A 23773-nucleotide genomic window follows, 5' to 3' on the forward strand; every position below is an offset into this window, starting at 1 on the left:
CCCCAGAGGCCCCCAGTGCCGAGGAGACCTGCAGGACAGAGTCTCTGTCCATCATCCGTCCACCCAGCTGTCATCTGTCTGTCTGTCATCTATCTATCATCTATCTCTCTGCCTATCTATCTATTATCTACCAATCCTGTCTGCCTATCTATTTATCTATTATCTACTAATCCTGTCTGTCCATCTGTGTATCTATGTATGTATCTATCGTCCATCTATCTCTCTGTCATCTACCCATGCTGTCTGTCCAGGTGGCTCTCACACCCTGGGTGGGGCTGCTCCTGGCTCCTGGTGTGTGGGGCCCAGAGAGGCTGCTCCACCTCCTGCAGCGCACAGCACAGCCCACCCCAGAGAGCCCCAGCCCCAGAGGCCCCCAGTGCAGGGGAGACCTGCAGGACAGAGTCTCTGTCCTTCATCTGTCCACCCAGCTGTCATCTGTCTGTCTGTCTATCTATTTATGCCATCCTTCAGATGCCCATTATGGTCCCCCAGTTGGACCAGTCCCTTGGGCATATGATCCACTCCTCCTCCTCGGACGCTGGGTCGGGACTGGCCTTTGTCCATGCACAGGCCTGTGCGTCTCCAAATGACCTTGAGATGACCTTCCCGTCGGCTTCATGACCCTTATTTTTTGCAAAAACAGCAGCTGACCCTGACGGACGACCTGTTCCCTCTCCCAGCTCCCGGGGAACACTGCCCGGGCTCCCAACGGTCACCAGCCGCGTTTACTGTCCCAGCTGAGCGCTGGGTCTAAGCCGCAGACGCCGTGAACCCACTTTGATAGGTTATTTGCAGATTCCTGATCACGGACTTACCTGCTCATTTATATTCACTCTTGAAAAAAGTTTGTGCACGCTCAGTCAGGATCCGTCTTTTCTCTCCAGATATTTTAGATCCTTGATGGGAACCATTTGTGCATGTGGAGTCTGCAGCTGCGGAGGTTGATTCAAGTCCCAGAGGCCGTCGCCAGACGGAGCACCACCGTAATCTTTGGGCTTTTAGAAATGGAAATGTGAGTAAGGAAACTTCTGTACTCTTTAAAGTACCCGGCCTTGGGTATCTAGTGACAGTAATGAAAATGGAATGTGTTCAGGGCCTCCTTTGCTCTGTTGCTTAGGACGTTGCTAAGTTGCTGAGGCTGGCCTCCCATATGGCGGTCCTCCTGCCTCAGCCTCCCAAGCTGCTGGGATTTCCGGATGATGCCAACATGCGCAGCTCTTTTGAATTTTTTGAGGAGCCGCCATACTGTTTTCCATGTACCAACTAAAATTCCCACCAGCATCTCCAAAAGGGCTTCTTTCCCCCACATCATCACCCACACCTGCCATTTTGATAGAGGCCAGTCTCACTGGAGAGAGGTGGTGTCTCATTGAGGTTTGGCTTTTCCATTTCTCTGATGGTCAGTGATGCTGGGCATTATTTGATAAGCCTGCTGGCCACTTCTAGCTTCTTTCAACAAGTGCCCACTTAGGTCTGCCGCCCACTTTTTAATCAGGATATATATAGAGAGAGTATGGAGCTGTTTCTGATGTTTGTTGGTTTTGTGGAGGATGCACCCGCGACAGAGTCCCAGCAAGAAATGGAGACGGGGTCCCGTGCGCTGGCGGGCATGGGGCTCCGTCTCCTTCCATCCTTCTATACTCCAAACCAGCCAGGTGACGGCATGGCCTTGAACCGCACGCAGGGGCTCAAAAAGCAGCCTCTGTCCAGAAATCCTGCGTCTGCACAACTCAGCCTCCCGCCGGAGGCTCTGTCTCTGCAGGATGAGCATCTGCTGCCTGAGCTCCGACACCCACATGCACCACCACGGACCCGTAGGGTGTGGGCGGGAGTCGCTGAGTGGCAGGTTCCCGCCCACAGCTCTGCTCATCTTTAGCGGGTGCCATCCAAGCTCTAAAGTCCCCAAGCGGTCCTCGGGAGACACCAAGCTTTGATTAAAGGGGACCTAGTTGGATGGAGAGGGTCACTGGGGAGTGCTCTTGGGGACTATATCCTGTCCCTGGCTCCGCTCTCTCCCTCTCTGCTCCCTGGTGCCCTGTGCTGAGCTGCTCTCCTCCTCCAGGCCCTGCCGCCATATTGTGACATGACTGGGTTAGGAGAGGTGTAGACTCATAGTGGATTAATCCACTTGTTTGGACTCACTAAGTGGAGACTGCAGCAGGTGGGGTGTGGCTGGAGGAGGGGGTCCCTGGGCTGTGCCTTTGGGGTCTCTGTCCTGTCCCTGGTGAGCAGAGCTCTCTCTGCTCCCTGGTGCCCTGTCCTGAGCTGCTCTCCTCCTCCAGGCCCTGCCGCCATCTTGTTCTGCTCCCCTTGGGCCAGAGCCATGGAGTCGGCCACCAGGGACTGGATCTTGGATACTGTGAGTCCCCAAATGAACCAGGAGGTAAGTCAAGGCAGGTGGGAGGTGGCTGGAGAAGGGGGTCACTGGGCTGTGCCTTTGGGGACAATATCTTCTTGTCCTTGGATTCTCCTTCTTGCCTCCTGGGGCCATGTCCTTATCTCTGACGTGGATCCAGTCACCTCCGGGAAGCCCACCTCTGGACCTTGCTTCCTTGGGTTCCAAGCCCTCCGTCCGTGGGCCCTTGGGAGACACCCCAGTTTGAGCATCTACCCTTGGCTCCAGGGTCCAGTGGGCGTCGCGTCTCTGGTGGACTCAAGGGGATCCCCGAAAACATCCAGAGGGGGAGAGATTGGAGCCAGGAGGCGATGCAGAGCGAGGAAGGGAATCTGGGGCTCGGGGAAAGCACCTCACCTCCTTCCTGGGTCCCATGGACCATCCTCTGCCTCCGGCCGCCATCTTGCTTCTTGGCTTGGCCACGATGCTTGGAGCTGCCCACCCTGTGGCCATCGCCTGGTGAATGGGAGTCAGGGGGTCATCAGAACCAAGACCCCCGCCCTGGGCGCTGTGGATTGCAAAATGGAATTGCACATCGAGTGACAACCATGACGTGTCATTGGGGAGCAGGAGGGGGGAGATGAGGGCAGAGCAGTGGTCTTCAATGGGCCAGCAGAGCGTCCAACCTCCGAGGACCGAGCTGGGAGGAACCGGAGCCCGTCCTCCAAAGGCTGTTGGTCCACGTCTCCTCCCAAGGCGTTCCGTCCGTCCTTCTTCACCTAGAACCCAAACACGTCACCAGTGATGAGTCATGGTGTAGCCAAGTCCCCACCTGAGAGTCCCCCAATGGACTTCAGTCCTGTGCGTTTCTACGAATTATTTTTTTTAGATACAAAGGAGGAATCCTGGGGCTCAATATGGCGGAGGGTGACTGATCAGGGGGAGCTGGTTGGAGCAGATGGCGCCCAACATGAATCCCGATGGCAAGGGACATCACAAATCTGCTTCCGACAGAAATCCATGACATGGCAGAGAGGAAGTTGGGGGCAGAGACTGTGCTGGAAATGGACGTTGTATTATCATTCAAGGATGATGACACCAACAGGTTCGATGGCCACCATCGCACGATGATAATAATAAGATTGTCCTCCCCAGCCCTGGAGGGCGGAGGCTGGACCAGGGTCCCCGGCTGAGCTCCCTGCACGGTGTCCAGGGGGCTCCTCCTGCCTGTCCAGCTCCTGGGCTCCAGGTGGCCCTGGGCTGGTGGCCCCTCACTGCAGTCTCTGCCTCCGTCTCCACGGGGCTCCTCCTCTGGGTCTGTGTCCCCTCCTCTGTCTCTTGGGAGGACACGGCCATTGCACGAGGGCCCCCTGACCCAGGAGGAGCCCATCTCAGGACCCTGCACTGACGACCTCTGCAGAGACCCTGTTCCCACACCAGGTCCCACTCACAGGTCCTGGGGTCCAGCTGTGGACAGGACCCGCCTCTTACCATGGTGTCCACCTCTTTGTGTCCAGGACGGGTCAGTGTGGAACCTGTTGGAGGGATCGTACACATTGGTGGGCTCCAAAAGCCACCTGTGGGTACCAGGGGACGCTGACCGTGCCTTTGTTCAGCATTCGACGGTGGCTGCTGCTTCTCACAAGGGACCTTGCTTAATGACGCACCGTCAGCTTCCGTGGGCGGCTGTTTGCTGGCATCTGGTCAAGTCCTGGGCTCCGCAGATGCTGGGGAGGAGGCTGCCCAGTGTTGGTGGAGCCTCCGTCCTCCGGGCCCCCTAGATGATGAGCAATCCTGCCGCCCATCGCAATGGCCGTCCCTTGGGTGGCTTTGAGTCACAGGGCCACCTGATGCCACCTCACGGAAGAGCTGAGCCACCATCTTCTTACGAAGCATGACATTGTGCAGGAGTCAGGAGAACAGAGGGGACAGCCACTGGGAACTTTGAAGCAGAGTAGTACCCAGCAGAGAGGGGACAGGAGGCTCTGGACCTTACCTGACGACACTGTCCCCCCCAGCTCAGCTCATTCTCTGGGGGACAGAGCCAGGGAGGGAGCAGGGTCGCCCCGTGATGGGTAATCGCATGGGAAAGTCAGGAATCCCGCAGGTGACAGAAGCAGTTCACCCTGGAGGTGACCGCCTCTGTGTCCCACGGGTCAGCACCCGGGCTGCTGCCAGGGCTCCTTCCCCCCTCCCGCTGCTGTCCCCAACTCTAGAGACTTTCAGCGTGAAGTCACGAGCCTTTGCTCGGAGCCGAGCTGCTGGTGACAGGTGTTGATCTCTGTCGCTGCAGTAAGTGACGTTTCGACTGCAGAATGGCTGGCGTCCTGTGCCAGGCTGGGGTGACTCAATGTCAGTCTACCCAGAGTTGGGAAGTGAATCATCACCATCACCATCGTCATCACCATCACCACCATTGTCACAATCACTGTCACCATTATCACCATCAACACCACCGTCACCATCATCATCACCATCACCTCCATCACCATTATCACCTCCATCACCATCACCATCGTCATCACCATCACCACCATTGTCACAATCACTGTCACCATTATCACCATCAACTCCACCGTCACCATCACCATCACCACCATCACCTCCATCACCATCATCACCTCCATCACCAGCATTACCTCCGTCACCTCCATCACCATCACCTCCATCACCACCATCACCACCATTACCTCCATCACCATCACCACCGTCACCTCCATCATCACCATCACCACCATCACCTCCATCATCACCATCACCACTATCACTTCCATCACCTCCATCACCATCACCTGTGTCACCATCACCTCCATCATCATCATCATCACCATCACCACCATCACCTCCATCATCACCATCACCACTATCACTTCCATCACCTCCATCACCATCACCTGTGTCACCATCACCTCCATCATCATCATCATCACCATCACCTCCATCACCACCATCATCTCCTTCACCACCATCACCACCATCTTCATCACCATCATCACCATCATCACCTCCATCACCACCATCACCACCATCACCTCCATTACCTCCATCACCTCCATCACCATCACCTCCATCACCACCATCATCATCATCACCACCATTACCTCCATCACCATCACCACCATCACCTCCATCATCACCATCACCACTATCACTTCCATCACCTCCATCACCTCCATCACCATCACCTGTGTCACCATCACCTCCATCACCATCATCATCACCATCACCATCATCATCACCATCACCTCCATCACCACCATCATCTCCTTCACCACCATCTTCATCACCATCATCACCATCATTACCTCCATCACCACCATCACCTCCATCACCTCCATCACCACCATTACCACCATTACCTCCATCACTATCACCACCATCACCTCCATCACCTCCATCATCACCACCATCACCACCATCACCATCACCATCATCACCTCCATCACCACCATCACCACCATCACCTCCATCACCACCATCACCTCCATTACCACCATTACCTCCATCACTATCACCACCATCACCTCCATCACCACCATCACCATCACCATCATCACCTCCATCACCACCATCACCACCATCACCTCCATCACCACCATCACCTCCATTACCACCATTACCTCCATCACTATCACCACCATCACCTCCATCACCACCATCACCATCACCATCATCACCTCCATCACCACCATCACCACCATCACCTCCATCACCTCCATCACCTCCATTACCACGTACCATCACCTCCATCACCACCATCTTCATCACCATTGTCACCACCATCACCACCATCACCTCCATCACTACCATCACCTCCATCACCACCTCCATCACCTCCATCACCTCCATCACTATCACCTCCATCACCACCATCACCATCAGATCAGTCCATTTCATGAGATGCTCACCATGCTCTGTACCAGGGGAAAGGAAGGGGTCAAAGGTCCTCAGACGGGTAGTCAGATGCCGCCGACGTCATGTGACATGACAGGAAAGACCTTGACTAAGGGAAGTGAGCCCGTCCTCCTGATGCACAGGAGGGGGAGAAACAAACCAGGCAAGAAACCGAACTGCACCCCGACTCTTCCTTCCGCTTCTCTGTTGCACCTTGAGATGATTTTTTCCTGAGCACTTTCTTGACAGATTCGTCCTCCACGCCCCAAAAAAACCTAGATTGTTATTCTTGGGTTTTTATAATGAGTTATTGGGACACGAGGACACTGCCAGGTCCTTAGCCCAGGTCTTTGCATTTTGTTCTGAAAACAAACTTATTCCAAACCCTCAGGCGGACGTACGGCCGTGAGTGTCCCAGACTCGTGGCAGAACCCACCTTCTGAGGACCTTCTGGTGACCTAGATGCCACACGTCCCTCGAAGTCCTTCAGGGATGTTGGAGAGGGCTCACAGCTTCACGAGTCTCCACGTTCCCTTTCCTTTCCCCCAAAGACACGTCTACACCCTCAACTTGTGCGCCTGGGAACCACGCCATTATTTTGGAAATGGTCCTCCGGGTGGCCCAGGCTGGACATCCACCTGGAAGAATGAGGAACATCCTAATTGACCAGTTTCTGGAGCAATATCATGGGTGGTGGATGAAGCGATCACATACACATGGGCATGTTCTGCGCTTGCTGTCAGCTGGACACTGGATGCTGGACACTGGACGGGAGGACATGCACTTGACCCCGTGAATCTCTTTTAGGAAACTCGTCCATGCTTCTCTGACTTAGTGGACACTGGGTGGCTCACCAGAATCCAGCCACCGTGACTAATGGACCGGTCAGCCAGGCTGGCCTTTGGAGAGGATTGCTGTGTCTCTCCGTGACTAGTGACCCCAAGCATGGAGTCGGGAAGAAAAGTGGTCCCAGTGCTGGGTGTCCCCGTGTCCTGTTGGGTCCCTTCCAGCTCGGGAATTGGCGTTTTCCACATTTTCCTCCCAAAATCTTCTTAACCATATTGTGATGGACACGGGATGTCCCATCCTCCTTCCTAGCTGGGATGCCGTCTCTTAAAATAGAGTTCCATTTTGTCCACAAGGGCATCACCTGACCGTCTGCTGCTTGAACGTCTCCATCTTCTCAAACCCGGACCCACATTGCACATGGCGGTTGCAGACCCTGAGCATCTCTCCGGATACATCGGGTCGGATTTTTTTTTTTTTTAGAAATTTAAGTAAATTTTCAAAACAACTAGGAATGGGTGTTTTCTAGAGAGTCGCACTCAATTTTCCTTTTGCTGGAATCAGACCAACCACTGAATCCTGGGAAGGATCCTAAGACCCAAGGGAGGGTCCTGGGGGTTCCCGCTGTGAGCTACACGGTGCAGGAGGGTCACCCCCTCTTCCATTCCCAAGGCCAAGAGGGGTCAGCACCCTTTTCTTCTTCCTGGCGGAGCCAGCCTCCAGCCCCCCCCCCCCCCGCCCCCGGCCAGGGCACACTCAGTCTCCCCGCGATCCTTTATTTTGGGATAAGAAGATTTTCCCCAAAGCTAAAATAATTCCTTTGCAAAGCATCAAGAGAAACCCGATAGAAGGAATGATTGACAGGGGGCCGCCTGTCAGATTCCGGCAGCTGGAGAGCATCTGTGCGATTCCTGTTGACTTTCCACCCATTTCTTTCCAATCCCTTTAGACGTGGGGAGTGTGTGGATTCATGTCAGAGCTGAGGTCCCCAGAGTGCAGGAACCTGGTGACCGCTCAAGCCTTAGCTAGAGCCGCCCGACCTGCGCAGCCTCAGAAATGCACACAGACAAATATACGCACGACATACACTTGGGCTCTTGTATCTATATATGTTTGCTTTATATATGCAAATATTTGCTTTGCCCCTGCACCTGAGTTCTGCCTCTATATTGCATCTAGCATTGCCTGTGGGTGAAACCTATCAATATGCATGTTGGAAACAAGGAAAAATTCCCGAGCGAAATATTAACAGTAATTACATTCCCCAAACGGGGGAATATATATATATATATATAAATGTACATTGAAATTGTCTCAGTAAATATATAAACAAATATCATAAATACGTGTATCAATCTAAATATATGTAAATATGGAGACTGGCACGTTCCTTCAATTACATGGGGACGTGCAGTCTCTGTGGGTGTTCAACGGATGTCCCATTGTGTTCTGGTGGGGAGTTGCGCATGAGGATTTTGCCGGTTGACCCTCGGGCCACCTTAGTTCTTGCTCTATCCAGTTCCCGGGGGGAGCCTCTTAGTGGTGGCACCGTCTGAAATGGGATCCTTTAAAAGCCGCGTCTCTCTCGCTTTTCCGAGACCCAGAGGAAAGTCACTTCCTCTGAGGACCTGCTCGTCCTCTTTGTTCACGTCCATTTAACCATTTGCATGGATTGGGTCCCCCAGGGTCTCCTGCGCTGAAGACTTTGAACCCCATCCCATGCTGCCATGTCCAGAGTGGGGCGTTGGGGAGGGGATTGGATCCAGAGGTCTCTGGGCTCATCAGTGGATTAATCCATTAGTAACTGAATCGTCCACCCGGAGGTGGGGAAAACGGCACAAGATGGGACCGACTTGGAGGGAGTGGGTCCTTGGTGGCTTATCATTGGGGACTATACCTTGTCCCTGGCTCTATCCTTGCTCTTCCTTATTCCTGACCGCCATGAGCTGAGAACTTTCCTCCGCCATAGTCTCCCCACCATGATGTCCTACTTGACCAAACGTTCAAAACCATGGCGCCAAGTGACCATGGAACCAAACTTCTGAAACTCTGAACCCTAACGAATCTTTCCTCCTGTAAGTTGATTTCCTCAGGGATTTTGTTACAGTGGTGAAAATCTTACGAATACACCATTTATAGGCAAAGAAATCCAGGAAGGTACTTCTAGCTTTCCAATTCTCACAACATACAAAGATGGCGGCCGTTGGTGATTCTGGTCACTGAGAGGGCATCAGATCATGGTGGACAACGTCCCAACTGCTCAAATCCCTCATTTATCGCTCCTTTTCCCTCAAGACAAGTCAGAAACTGTGTTTTGTGCTGACGTTGCTGGATGCTGACTCCTCGGTTTTGAAATTTTAGCCGACTTTGCTTTTCCTTACCCGACTCACCTTCTTTCACGATTTCCCTGACGTCCGTGACTCTGGGGTGTCCCTGTTCGGTGGTTTTCCCAAAGCTCGGTTATACCAATGGATTCCTCGCTGATTTCCCTTCTTCTAGCAACTCCCTATTGGAATCCAGTTTGTGCAGAGGCATGATCTTTCCCTTCTCTGTGCCCCACACACTCTGTCACTGCCTACAAGCCAACGTCCTTGGGGGTGCACGTTCAAGGTCTTCTATCCTCAGATTTCCCCATATGGCTCATCCGCCATGATGAGTGATTGTTTTGTGACCACTCTGGAGTCCGTGTTGTTCCTTAAACAAGACTGTCATGAATGACGATTGTCCCATGCTTCCAATATCCCTTATACGTGACAAACTAATTTCTGCCCGCTACTTGCAAAAATACTGAACTCATCCCCTGTCCCACTCACATTCCACCTCACTTCACTGTTATCACCAGACTGTCTGAGTAGGGGGACATGTTTCGATGCGGGTCACAGGATGTCAAATGGAGCCCTAGTCTTCTGAGTTTCTGATCTCAGGCTCGTCTCCCTTCCTAGGTGCCCAGGGTCCTTCTTCATGGAGCGGGAGTCCTGTTAACTTGCCCATATATACGTGTCCTTGTCCTTCCAGGTTGGGGAAGCTCTTGATATCGCACCATGCATGCGTGTCGAATGGATGTGTGCACAAAGGGATGGATGAAGAGGTGAGGAATGGATGGATGTGTGGGTATCTGGATGGATGAACGGATAGAGAGTTAGACGGGTGGGTGGGTGGCTGCAGGAGTCCATGGGTAGATAGTTGGATGGGCAGGTCGAAGGATGATAAATGGAAGAATGGATGATGGATGGATGGATAGTCAGGTGGGTAGAGAGATGGATGGGTGGATGGGTGGGTGGATGAATGGTCAGATGGACAGATGATTAAATAAACGGGTGGATGCATGGATGGATGGATGGATGATGGATGGGCAGATGGATGAGTAGATGGACAGGTGACTGAATGAATAGAAAAATGGATGAACAGATGGACAGGTAGATGGAAAATTACACAGATGAGCGGATGGATGGGTGGATGGATGGATGGGTGGGTGGATAGATGGGTGGATGGTGGATGGATAGATGTATGGGTGGATGGATGGATGGATGGGTGGGTGGATAGATGGGTGGATGGTGGATGATGGATGGATGGGTGGGTGGATGGGTGGATGGATGGGTGGGTGGATGGGTGGATGGATGGGTGGATGGGTAGATGGGTGGATGGATGGATGGTTGGTTGATTCATTCATATGGTGAAAGTCTTCCTTCCTGGACTTCCCAATTTTCGTGCCTGCCTTTCCGCTATCAGACACCATGCCCTGAACCAACCCCTTACCATTTCATGGGGCAGGTTGGGGTATTCATTGGCCTGAGCAATTATTTATTTGAGAAGGTGGAGTCCTGGGCTGTCTTGGTGGATCATAGCTGCCAGCTGGGTGTTCTTCCCTCACTCAAGTTTGGGGTTCAAGTTCAAGTGTTGTTAGGAACACGCAGTGAGACCTCAGCAAGGCTCCCAACCCACCCAGCCCTGAGTCAGAGCCACTCAGCGCCTGGGGTTTCCTGTGTATCTCTACGGGAACCAGGCTTGACATCAGCTGTATTATAAGAAAGCTTTCAAATTTGGTTCGGTGAGAGATATATATATCTCCATGTCCGATCTAATCAATGACAATCACTTTTAATTTCCTTGTTTGGAGGAAATTTAGAAGTTAATTAGGAATCTGGACTTTTTCCGAGGGTATCGTCCCAGCTCTGCTGGATTGCACTCTTCCTGGCATCCAAGCTGAGTCTCTCTGATGCCCACCACGCCATTGGAAAAGCCACTGTTTTAAAAATTGGTCCACGAGGCCAACTGAGTGCTTTAGGGTACGGGTGGCCACCAGCAGAGACGGACCATTAGAATTCTCATCATCTCTCCCAGAAAGGGGAAGAAAGAACGGCATTCCTATGCTCACACTCGGTGAGGACAAGTTTCTTCAAAGGAAATAGACCCCTCGTGGGAAACGAAGCCGAGAAGAGACCACGTCCAGTTCTGGTTTCTGGTGAGTTTATTCCCAAGGAAACAGAGAATGGCGGGAAGGCAAAGGCGTGGGCAGGAACCGCGCGTCAAGGAGGAGGGGTGCACCAGAAGCGTTTGCAGGAAGGTCATCTCGACGATGTCCCTCAGGAAGTCCCCTCCTCACTTTTAGTTGTTTCTGAGCCGTAGCTGGAACTGCACCAGCCAGAGGGCAAACGTCCCTCGGATCAACATCTTTGGGAAATGGAGGAGAGCAGGGAAAGCACCTTGTACGGCTCGTGGTTCTCTGAGAACAGACACCCAGGGGACAACTGATCCACCATGTGGGTCTGTGTTCCCAAGGACGAGGATGATTGTTATAATGGCGGCGGTGCTGATGTGAGGAAGATGGTGAAGACTGGGATATGATCCAGATGATGATGATGGTGGTGATGATGGTGGTGATGGTGTTGGTGGTGGTGATGGTGGTGGTCGTCATGATGGTGGTGATGGTGGTGGTGATGGTGGTGATGATGGTGGTGATGGTGGTGATGATGATGGTGTTGGTGTTGGTGGTGATGGTGATGGTGGTGATAATGGTGGTGATGATGGTGGTGATGATGGTGGTGATGGTGTTGGTGGTGGTGATGGTGGTGGTTGTCATGATGGTGGTGATGATGGTGGTGATGATGGTGATGGTGATGCTGGTGATGGTGGTGATGATGATGATGGTGGTGACAGTGATGGTGGCACTGATGGTAATGAGGAGGACACTGATGAGGAAGATGGTGAAGGCCATGATATGATCCAGATGATGATGGTGGTGGTGGTGACGATGATAATGGTAATAGTGATGGTGGTGTTGGTGATGGTGGTGATGGAGGTGGTGATGGTGGTGGTGATGGTGATGGTGATACTGGTGATTATGGTGATGGTGATGGTGGTGGTGGTGATGGTGGTAATGGTGATGGTGGTGATAACGGTGGTGATGATAATGGTGATGATGATGGTGGTGATGTGGTGATGATGGTGGAGGTGTTGGCGATAGTGGTGATGGTGATGGTGGTGATGATGATGATGGTGATGGTGGTGACGGTGACGGTGGTGGTGGTACTGATGAGGAGGAGGAGGATACTGATGAGGAAGATGGAAATGGTGGAGGTCAAGATAGTCATAGTGAAGGTGACGGTGCTGATGATGGACAGGTGGTGGCGTGATGATGATGGTAATGGGAGGGCGGCGGTGGTGATGGTGTGCTCCCAGTCTCGTCCTGGTGCTGGTGCTGACGGTTTAACGAGGAAGAGTTCTATCTAGATGCTGTGGGATGACGTCCGCGGGTGTGGAACTCTCCCTGGGAACAGAACGCCCTGCCTTCTTGAGAGGATATGTATTTTTTTTTCCTGAGAAACGATATCCTGAATAGAAACGAGAGCGCTTCTTCTTCTCCTTTCCATGTTCCAAGAAGGGTGTCGAATAATTTTGATCTTTCCAGAAACGACCGTCCTGGGGGATTCAAAGCGATTCCGGGAACAGGCAGGATCGCTGTCACGGGTTTCCTCTGAAAAGCGCTCAGTTGGGGCTGGGATTCGGGGACTCCGTGCGCGGGAACATCTGCTGCTGAGGTGTGGGGTTTGCAAATTCTGGGAATCTGACTCACGAGGAGCCGAAGGTGGGAGGTGCTGTTGGACCTGCAGACTCTTATCTCTTGTTCTGAAAGATTGCTGCAAATTCAGACTCTAACAACTGAGCCACAGAAACGACTCCTCCCGATCCTTCACGGTACTGATGAGGGAGCCCACAGGAGCCCACGGGAGACATGGGGAGAGAGCGGTCCCGCCATGCCGAGTCCTCTTTCTTGCAGACACAACTTCCTCTTTACCTGGTCCAAGAGCCGCGGCGTCTTGCCTTGCCTCCTCTCCACCGGGTGGTTTTTAACACGGATTCGCAGCCCGGAACCACAGGCATCAAAACAGACTGGACTCCGTGGTTCTAAGGGAAGCCGCTTGCTGCAGACCCGAGCTGGGACCTCCGTTCTCCACGAACCCCTCGTGCACGGAGAAATCTTCCGATTCCTTTCCCAGGCATCACCATGGAGGCCGCATCAGGATGGGGTAACCAGGGGGGTCACGACCCCAGAATTCCCAGGGAGGCTCTAAGCCCGTCCCATAAGATGACCTAGTGATTGCACGGGACTCGTGTGCACTGTCCTACGTACTTTAGACCAGTTGTGCGTGACTTAATACCCCGCGCAACGCAGATGCTCGTCCCCCCAATCATTACGGGATCACGACCGGAAAATACGTCTGCACGGGATGCAATCTGGGCACAGAGGACGCACAGCAGGGACCACTGTATACAGAACCCCTCTGACTCCTGGGCACAGAGCACGCACAGCAGGGACGACTGTATACAGACCCCCTCTGACTCCTGGGCACAGACCACGTACAGCAGGGACCACTGTATACAGACCCCCTCTGACTCCTGGGCACAGACCACGTACAGCAGGGACCACTGTATACAGACCCCCTCTGACTCCTGGGCACAGATCTCACACAGCAGGGACCTCTGTATACACACTCGGCCTCTGACTCCTGGGCACAGAGCACGCACAGCAGGGACGACTGTATACAGACTCGGCCTTTGACTCCTGGGCACAGAGCACACACAGCAGGGACGACTGTATACAGACCCGCCTCTGACTCCTGGGCTCAGAGCAAGCACAGTAGGGACGACTGTATACAGACCCCCTCTGACTCCAGGGCACAGACCACGCATAGCAGGGACAACTGTATACACACCTGCATCTGACTCCTGGGCACAGACCAGGTACAGCAGGGACGACTGTATACAGACCCCCTCTGACTCCTGGGCACAGACCAGGCACAGCAAGGACGACTGTATACACACTCGGCCTCTGACTCCTGGGCACAGAGCACGCACAGCAGGGACGACTGTATACAGATCCCTCTGACTCCTGGGCACAGAGCACGCACAGCAGGGACGACTGTATACAGACCCGCCTCTGACTCCTGGGCTCAGAGCAAGCACAGTAGGGACGACTGTATACAGTCCCCCTCTGACTCCAGGGCACAGACCACGCATAGCAGGGACAACTGTATACACACCTGCATCTGACTCCTGGGCACAGACCAGGTACAGCAGGGACGACTGTATACAGACCCCCTCTGACTCCTGGGCACAGACCATGCACAGCAGGGACGACTGTATACAGACCCCTTCTGACTCCTGGGCACACACCACGCACAGCAAGGACGACTGTATACAGACCCCCTCTGACCCCTGGGCACAGAGCATGCACAGCAGGGACGACTGTATACAGATCCCTCTGACTCCTGGGCACAGAGCACGCACAGCAGGGATGACTGTATACAGACCCCCTCTGACTCCTGGGCACAGAGCACGCACAGCAGCGATGACTGTATACAGACCCCCTCTGACTCCTGGGCACAGAGCACGCACAGCAGGGATGACTGTATACAGACCCCCTCTGACTCCTGGGCACACACCACACACAGAGCCCGTGGCTCTTCCCCCCGCGCAGCACCAACATCCACGGGCGTTTTCCATCTGCCGCAGCCACAGGGCGGCCGCCAAACCATCCTCCCCGTTTCCAGAAATAGAGCTCCTCTGGGGAGAGGCTCCGTGACAGAGGGGGGGACGGCGGGGGACGTCAGTAAACACGCGGCCAGATTTCACGGAGCGTGAGCAAATCCAGCCCAGAATAATCCTCGTTCCTCTGCTCGAGGCGTTTTCTTATTTTGCTCCAAATGAAAACATCACTGAATTCAAAGAAAATAAACAGCAGCCGCCGAACTCGGGGCCAGAACATCGCAGAATCAGAATCCGATAAAGAAAATGTCAGTGACCAAAACTCGTCGCCGATGGCAATGGCCAGAGTCCCCCTTTAGAGGTCGTGGGGTATCAGGAACCGGGGATGAAGGCAGGAACTATTCTGGAACCTGGGGGACGTGGCCAGCGTCACTCTCGGGGACATTGTGGCCTTGGCGGTTTCGGGAAGGAGTTTACTTGTTAAGTAACGAGCCGTGGGCCACACGGAGGCGTGCCCACAGAGACACCCAGATCTCAGGGGACGACACACAGGAGGGCTCCGCGGGCCTCGGAGGACACGGGGCTGGTGGGCCGCGCAGAGGGGCCTCAGCAGGGGGCGAGGAGGACGGGGCAGGGGAGGCGCACAGGACCCTGCCAGGGCGTTGGTGCCCGGGTGGTTCCTGTGTGGGACAGGGAAGTCCCTCTGCTTCCCGGGGTCCTTTGTTCCCTGAGCTCCGCCCTCTCCTGCTGCACCCCACAGCAGAGCACCTCTCCCTCTGTATACAGTCGTCCCTGCTGTGTGTGCTCTGTGCCCAGGCATTACAGCAGGTCTGTATACAGTTGTCCCTGCTGTGCGTGCTCTGTGCCCAGGAGTCAGAGGGGGTCTGTATACAGTCGTCCCTGCTGTGCGTGCTCTGTGCCCAGGAGTCAGAGGGGGTCTGTATACAGTCGTCCCTGCTGTGCGTGGTCTGTGCCCAGGAGTCAGAGGCCGAGTGTGTATACAGTCGTCCCTGCTGTGCATGCTCTGTGCCCAGGAGTCAGAGGGGGTCTGTATACAGTCGTCCCTGCTGTGCGTGCTCTGTGCCCAGGAGTCAGAGGGGGTCTGTATACAGTCGTCCCTGCTGTGCGTGCTCTGTGCCCAGGAGTCAGAGGCCGAGTGTGTATACAGTCGTCCCTGCTGTGCGTGGTCTGTGCCCAGGGGTCAGAGGGGGTCTGTATACAGTCGTCCCTGCTGTGTGTGGTCTGTGCCCAGGGGTCAGAGGGGGTCTGTATATAGTCGTCCCTGCTGTGCGTGCTCTGTGCCCAGGAGTCAGAGGGGGTCTGTATACAGTCGTCCCTGCTGTGCGTGCTCTGTGCCCAGGGGTCAGAGGGGGTCTGTATACAGTCGTCCCTGCTGTGCGTGCTCTGTACCCAGGAGTCAGAGGCAGGTCTGTATACAGTCGTCCCTGCTGTGTGTGCTGGGTGCCCAGGAGTCAGAGGGGGTCTGTATACAGTCGTCCCTGCTGTGCATGGTCTGTGCCCAGGAGTCAGAGGGGGTCTGTATACAGTCGTCCCTGCTGTGCGTGCTCTGTGCCCAGGAGTCAGAGGGGGTCTGTATACAGTCGTCCCTGCTGTGCATGGTCTGTGCCCAGGAGTCAGAGGGGGTCTGTATACAGTCGTCCCTGCTGTGCATGGTCTGTGCCCAGGAGTCAGAGGGGGTCTGTATACAGTCGTCCCTGCTGTGCGTGCTCTGTGCCCAGGAGTCAGAGGGGGTCTGTATACAGTCGTCCCTGCTGTGCATGGTCTGTGCCCAGGAGTCAGAGGGGGTCTGTATACAGTCGTCCCTGCTGTGCATGGTCTGTGCCCAGGAGTCAGAGGGGGTCTGTATACAGTCGTCCCTGCTGTGCGTGCTCTGTGCCCAGGAGTCAGTGGCTGGCGACGCCCCTTCTGGCCTCTCTTCCTCACAAAGCCCTTTTCTCCCCATTTCTCCTCTTTTCTTTCGTTCTTTTTTCCCCTTCGCTGGACTCTGCAGACCCCTGTCAGTGGGTGCTTCGACGTCATCACGCAGGACGGGAATCTCATCTCCGTGCTGACGTCATCACGCAGGACGGGAATCTCATCTCCATGCTTGACATCATCATGCAGGACGGGCATCGCATCTCCAAGCTTGACGTCATCACGTACCACGCAGGACGGGAATCTCATCTCCGTGCTTGACGTCATCACGCAGGACGGGCCTCCATCCCCAGGTCCGTCCCCCTCCCACCTGCTCCCTTCCCCTCTCCGCTGCTCTCTAGGCTGTTGACCGTGATTTTTCACTTGGTGTCACAGCTGTGCACAAGGCCGGGTCACGTGGGCCCCTCATATGTGCACGTCGCATACTTTGGCCCTTGGATTCCACTCTCCCCCTTTCCCCACCCCTCCCCTGGGTCCCTTCCTCCATCCACCCATGTCCCTTCTATTTCCCTGGGATCCCCCACCTCTCTCCCTGCCCCGTCGCGCTGTGGCATCCTCGTAGGAGGGACAATGTCCGACCTTGGACTTTCACGTCGGGCTTGTTCTCTGCAGCATAATACTCTCCAGCTCTGACCTTCACCAAGCAAATCCCTCGCCCTCGCCCTCGCCCTTGGGACTGAACCCAGGTCACTAACCCCCGAGCCACGTCCCCAGCCCTTTTTATTTTTTTCTTTAGAAACAGGGTCTCGCCAAGTTGCTTTTGGGCCTCGCTAAGTTGCTCAGGGCGGCCTCCAACGTGCCATCCTCCGGCCTCAGCCTCCCAAGCCGCTGCGGTGACAGGTGCCCAGCTACAGAGATTTTTATTGTTTAGTCTTTAATTTTTCTGATTGATGTTAAGTGACAGGCCTCTGTGGGTGGGCAGCCTAGGACCCAGCTGGGCATTGCTTAGCTGCACAGCAACGTCCCTGTCAAATGCACCCCGCGGGGGTGGGGGGGGGGGGAAGGAGCCCAGTGGCCTCGGCTCGCCCGCCTGCTTCTGAGCCCCCAGGGGTCCCTGCTGGACCCTTGGCGAGGTCCTCCTCTGGACGCTGATTCTCTTCTGCCCCCCAGCAGAATCCAGAGAAAATGGCATCTTTGTGTCCCCCGCGAGGGAGGCCGATTGTCACCTGGGCTGCATCTGGGGCTTAATTTATGCTCCCGTCTCTCTGCTTCCCGGGCGTCTGCAGCCAAGCCGGTCATTTCAGCTGTCACGGCCGCCGGCCCCCCGGGGAGAACGCGGTGGCAGCTGTAATCTCCTTTGGGCACGTTGGGGACGCGGGAGGGAGCACTGGGTGTTGAGCCTTTTCTTCGTCTGGTGACACAGGTGCCCGGGGTGATCACGGCAAGAGACACGTGACCGGGTTGCCAGGGTCCCCCTGGTCTGCTTTATTTAATCGGGTCTGTCGCCTGGTCAGGTCCAGCCCCGAGCGCTGTCCCCAGCCCTATTTTGCATTTTATTTAGGGACAGGGTCTCCCTGAGCTGCTCAGGGCCTCGCTTTGGTTGAGGCTGGCTCTGAACTCGCGATCCTCCTGCCTCAGCCTCCCGAGAGCCACTGGGATGAGAGGTGTGGGCCACCGTCCCCGGTCACGTAGCCTTGTCATCAACTCCTACCCCCTGGGGTCTGCACACCGCCCCCTCCCCCCCCCCAAAAAAAAAAGTGACACTGCAAATTTTTGCAAGTGCGTCTCTCTGCACGCGAGTGACAGCTGAGCGCTGTCAAAAGCAGCGGGTGTCGGAGGCTGTCACCAGGCACAGCTGGGTGGCCGGCCGTAATGAGATCCTGCAGCCTGGTTCGTCACTCCCGGGTCCCTAAATGAGCTCCTTAATCCCCCGTCCCTGTCCTCTGCGGGGCTGGCAGGGGCTGAGCTCTGTTTTGCATGTCACACAGGATCTGGGCCACCGTCAGCGGCTCCCTGGGGACGTGGCTCGGGTCCCAGGCTGCAGGAAGCCCCCGCCGCAGCGCGATGCTCCGTTCACAGGCGGAACCGAGCCAGGCTGCGGCTCCCGGGGAAGCCAGGAGCAGAGCCAGCGGGAAATGTCACCCGAGGGGGGTGTTCCCCAGACGTCCCCAGCGGCTCCGGAGCTGTCTCCGAGCGCCTCCCCGCGAGCCACGCGACTAGCTCCAAGTGTCATGAGAAATTCATTAGAAAACACGGGGACAGGGGGGTCCCAGCACCTTCAGACCCAGACAACGCTGTGATTTGGGGCACAGCTGCCCCCATATACAGTTGTCCCCGAGGATACTGGCTCCGAGACTCCCCGGGGAGGCCAGCCAGGGCAGAGGCCGGAGTCCCCTCGGTGACCTAGCGGGGCTGCTGATTGCAGGTCACGTGCACAAGTCCCCCTTTATGGTTTAAATCACCTCGAAGAGGCCATCTACAAAGGGACCTCGCTGTGTCCACAGCGGTCATCCCGCATTGCTCAGGGAAAAGAGAAAAGTCCCTGCGCGTGTTCAGAGTGGACACAAGGTTCAGGTCTTTTTTATTCCCCTGAGACGGGGAACTCAACTTGACCCCTGAGCCACGTCCCCAGCCTTTTAATTTTTTTTTTTTTTTTTAGAGACAGGGTCTTGCTGAAAGGCTCAGGGCCTCACAAAGTTCCAGAGGCTGGCCTCCATCCTGCCATCCTCCTGCCTCAGCCTCCTGAGACACTGGGAAACCCATTTTTTTCCTCTTATTCCCCCCTTTTTTTGGAGTTGGGGTACCAGGGATTGAACTCAGGGGCCCTCGACCCCTGAGCCCCATCCGCAGCCCTATTTTGCATAGTGACAGCTGAGCATTGCTGTCCCACCACAGGGACATTCTACTGTCCTTCCTACCCCCTCCCCCCCTCTCTTCACTCCCCTCTGACTAATCCAAAGCCCCTCTATTCTCCCCTAGTGCCCCCCCCCTTATTGTGAATTAACACCCACATATCAGGGAGACCACAGGGCCTTTGATTTTGGGGGATTGGCTTATCATTTAGCAGGATAGTCTCCAGCGCCACCCATTTTCCAGCAAATGCCATCATTTCGTTCCTCTTCATGCCTGAGTGATATTCCACTGTGTAGACATACCACAGTCTCGTTATTCATTCCTGTATTGGAGGGCACCTGGGTGGGTTCCGCACTTTAGCTACTGTGAGTGGAGCTGCTATAAACGTTGATTTCCTCTCGCCCCGCTCAGAATGGCACCACCCAGAAGGCCAGTAGCTCACACCAGGCGTGGAACCACCCTGTGACCCAGAACTGATCCTGAAAAACTCAAGTCCTCTTGCTGCAGTGACCCCCTGCACACACCCAGGTTCCCAGCGGCACAGTTCACAGTAGCCAGACTACGGAACCAGCTCAGGGGTCCGTCAGTGGACATCCATTTCTGTCAAGAAATGTGGTCTCTCTGCACTCTGGAGTACTACTCGGCCGTGAAAAAGAATGAAACGATGGCGTTTGCAGGAAAACAGATGGAACTAGAGACCACGAGGCTAAGAGAAATAAGTCCATCTCAGAAGGTCCAGGGCGGGCAGCTCGGAACAGGCAGGAAACCCAAGCAGCCATCAGGCTCCGGCCTGTGCTCTCTGGTAGAACCCTGGGGACAACAGGGATGCCGTCTGGCCCGCGGCCCAGATTCCACCTTCTCCAGAACCAGCTATAAATCCTGCATCAACGAGGAAATGCGCTCTGGGGCCGGCAGCTCGCGGGAAATCCGGGGCTGCGCTGCGGGGGGCGATCCGTCCGGTGCATGAGGATGTCGCCCGAGGAGGACCTGGCAAAGCCGGCGCCGAGTGGCAGGTGCTTCCAAGCCCCAAAGGAGCCCCGGTCCTAGAGCCCGGGACACCGCCCTGAGCGCAACGCATGCACCCCGCGAGGCCCGAGCTGCGCAGCAAGGGGCCTGTCCTCCCCGGAGCTAGGGAGGCTGAGGCAGGAGGATGGCGAGTTCAAAGCCAGCCTCAGCCAAAGGGAGGCCCTGAGCAGCTCAGGGAGACCCTGTCTCTAAATAAAATGCAAAATAGGGCTGGGGACGGGGCTCAGGGGTCGAGGGTCCCTGAGGTCAACCCTCCCCACCCCCCAAAAAAACCCCTCCTTCCCGTGCATCCCTAGTCCTGGGTGACCTGCTCCAGGGGAGGTCAGAGGGTCCTTCCCAGGGGTGACCTGCTCCCTATACACACTGGACGAGCACCCCATCCTATTTGGGAGTCAGCCACTCCCAAGGGTCATGAACCATGTTTTCTCTGGAGAATCCCCAACGCTGTCCTTCGGGGACCCGTCCGTAGATGGTGAGTCCTTCCTGTTACCCTCCTGGAAGAAGTTGCTGCATGTTCTAGTTTCCAGGGATTTTTTTTTCCCTCCGTCACTAACTGTTCTCTAAAGAGTTTTTACCAACCTAATTTTGGGAGTTTGGGGGACACAGGGATGCTCTACAACTGGGTCAAACCCCGATCGTTTTTTAATTTCATTTTGAGGCCGAGTCTTGCTACGTTGCTTCGGGTTTCAGTGAGTTGCTGAGGCTGGCCTTCACCTCGGGATCCTCCTGCCTCGGCCTCCCGAGTTGTGGAATCACGGGTGTGCACAGGCTCCCTGATTGAATTTGGGGGATACCCACTTTCAAGGCCAAACCAGAATGGGGAAGAAGGTCGAAAATACCAGAAGAAACCGAAAGCAGAACAGGGCACCGATTTGGGGAACTGTCTACACCTCCGTCCCACAAATGGAAACTCCCAAGGAGCATTGATGCGTGTGAGTTTTCAAATCCACTGTGACTTCTTCTACTTGATAAAGACATAAAAACACCCCGTGCCCCCTGCAAAATCTGGAGGAACGCGTGACAGTGGCCTCCCTCTGGTGGGTGGTCGGAGAAGATGCCCTTTCGCAACACTGGACGTGGTGGGATGGGAAATGGGTAGAATTCAATCCACTTGAAATGATTCAGTTATGAGAGGTGTAGACTAAAAGTGGATTAATCCACTTGGATGGACTCACTGGGTGGTGACTGCAGCAGGTGGGTGTGGCTGGAGGAGGGGGTCCCTGGGCTGTACCTTTGGGGTCTCTGTCCTGTCCCTGGTGAGCAGAGCTCTCTCTGCTCCCTGGTGCCCTGTCCTGAGCTGCTCTCCTCCTCCAGGCCCTGCCGCCATCTTGTTCTGCTCCCCTTGGGCCAGAGCCATGGAGTCGGCCACCAGGGACTGGACCTCGGACACCAGGAGCCCAGGTAAACTCTTCCTCCGTGTTCTCTTTGGTGGGCAGGAGGTCAAGAAGCGGAAGAAAGTAGACCAGTGGTCACTAGCGGATGGGAAGGGCGAGGCCGGGGTGTTGGAGGGCGGTTGGATAACGGGTAGCACGGTGCACTCTGACCCAAGGAGGGAGCTCCACAGACAGGGGGTGGGCCGTCCTCCACTAGAACCCAGTGCATATTCCACAGGTTTCCGGAAGAGATGGCGTGAGGGCTTCAAATGCAGACGTGACGGGAGGTGGACGTGCTGGATTCAGAACAGAACAGAACGTTAGCAGCATCAGGGGAGGAGAAATGGAATCCCCAGATGACCGGCCGGAATCCAGTGGACACACGCTTCAGAATCCCCTCCCTCCCCTCGAGCATGCGTTGCACATCTCCGACGGTGGACATTCAATGATGGCGCTGACCCTTCCACCAACTTCGTGTCCATAAAACGAAGGTGACCCTGGGTGGCCTTGGACGAATCCAAAGGAGACCTTGATAAAGAAGAAATGGTGGCGGCATCCAGCAGATTCTGGTTTCAGAGAGGAAAAGAAAGCACCGTGTTCCATGAAGACCCATGGAGGGAACCATTGGTCCAGTACCTGAGGGCAGGTTCCAGAGAATGAGATCGACCCCGAGCCAGTGGCCAGTGAGAAGGACAGGACTCCAGTCCTGCACCCTCAGTAGACTGAGTTGCCCCAACGCCATGACAACATGAGTGTCCAAGAGGCTCAGCGGGTGGGTGATCATGGCGCCATTTTGAGGAGATCACTGGTGGCCGTGGGTGCTGGGGAGACCATCATGGCGCACACAGGCCATCGTACGGTACTGCAAACCCACAGAACATACAACATCGGGAGGTCACTCCGCGGAGAGGTCGACTTTGGGTAAATGGAGATGCCAATGTGGGTCCGTCCATTGTAACAGGGAACCGGGGGAAGATGTTGGTGATGGAGGAGGCTGTGCTATAGCAAGGGTTCGGGGGGGTGTGGATAGTCTCAGTACTTTCTACTCCATTTGGAGGTGAACCTAAAATTTTCCTTAAAAAAATAAAGTCTTAAAAATCGACCAAAAAAAAAAAATGACAATATTGTTGAGGGCATTTTCTAGTAACGTCTGTCAGGTAGAGACCAGAGACGCTGCTACATGTCCCCATGATGCACAGGACAGACCGTCCCAGCACAGAACAACCCCGTCCCCCGAGCTGACGGTGCCAAGGCTGAGAAAATCCTTTCTCCGCGCTAAAGAACGGAGCTGCTGGAGATTTCACGGCTCCGTGTTGTCCTCTTAAACACTCATCCCCCAGAAACCATAAGGGAGGTGCTAACCCAGAAAATAGACGACCCCACCCGGGTTGAAGGATCTCGGCCCCGTCACGGAGGGTGAGAGACGGTGACGTGCCAACAGGTCCAGTGTTGACTTTTATTCTGAGCCACTCAGAAGGTCGCTGCCACCTTGAGTTTGTCTCATCTGTCTCTTGGGAAGTCATCCTTCTGCCCTGGAGCGAAAGGAGAGCTCGCCGGATCCGCAGCAGCTCCGGCGGAGCCGAGCGTCCAGCCATCCATGATGACTCACGGGCCACAGGGAATCGTCTTAGAGGAGCTCAGAAGA

The 23773-nt window shown here is 55.1% G+C and overlaps 2 long non-coding RNA genes across 3 annotated transcripts; both read left to right on the forward strand.

Moving 5' to 3' along the window:
* Positions 1–898: 898 nt before the first annotated feature.
* On the forward strand, positions 899–10103 carry LOC139703918 (uncharacterized). Its single transcript, XR_011705996.1, has 3 exons — positions 899–1012; positions 2283–2383; positions 10031–10103. It is a non-coding gene; the product is annotated as an uncharacterized lncRNA (long non-coding RNA).
* Positions 10104–11399: 1296 nt separating this feature from the next.
* Positions 11400–23175, forward strand: LOC114106911 (uncharacterized). Of its 2 annotated transcripts, XR_003585265.2 has the most exons (5): positions 11400–11477; positions 17013–17229; positions 20141–21687; positions 22070–22156; positions 22367–23175. It is a non-coding gene; the product is annotated as an uncharacterized lncRNA (long non-coding RNA). The 2 variants fall into 2 exon arrangements; XR_003585262.2 differs by lacking the exons at positions 11400–11477; positions 17013–17229 and adding an exon at positions 17682–17776.
* Positions 23176–23773: the final 598 nt, after the last annotated feature.

Source organism: Marmota flaviventris, unplaced genomic scaffold, assembly GCF_047511675.1.
Source record: "Marmota flaviventris isolate mMarFla1 unplaced genomic scaffold, mMarFla1.hap1 Scaffold_1338, whole genome shotgun sequence".
Classification (NCBI taxonomy): Eukaryota; Metazoa; Chordata; class Mammalia; order Rodentia; family Sciuridae; genus Marmota; species Marmota flaviventris.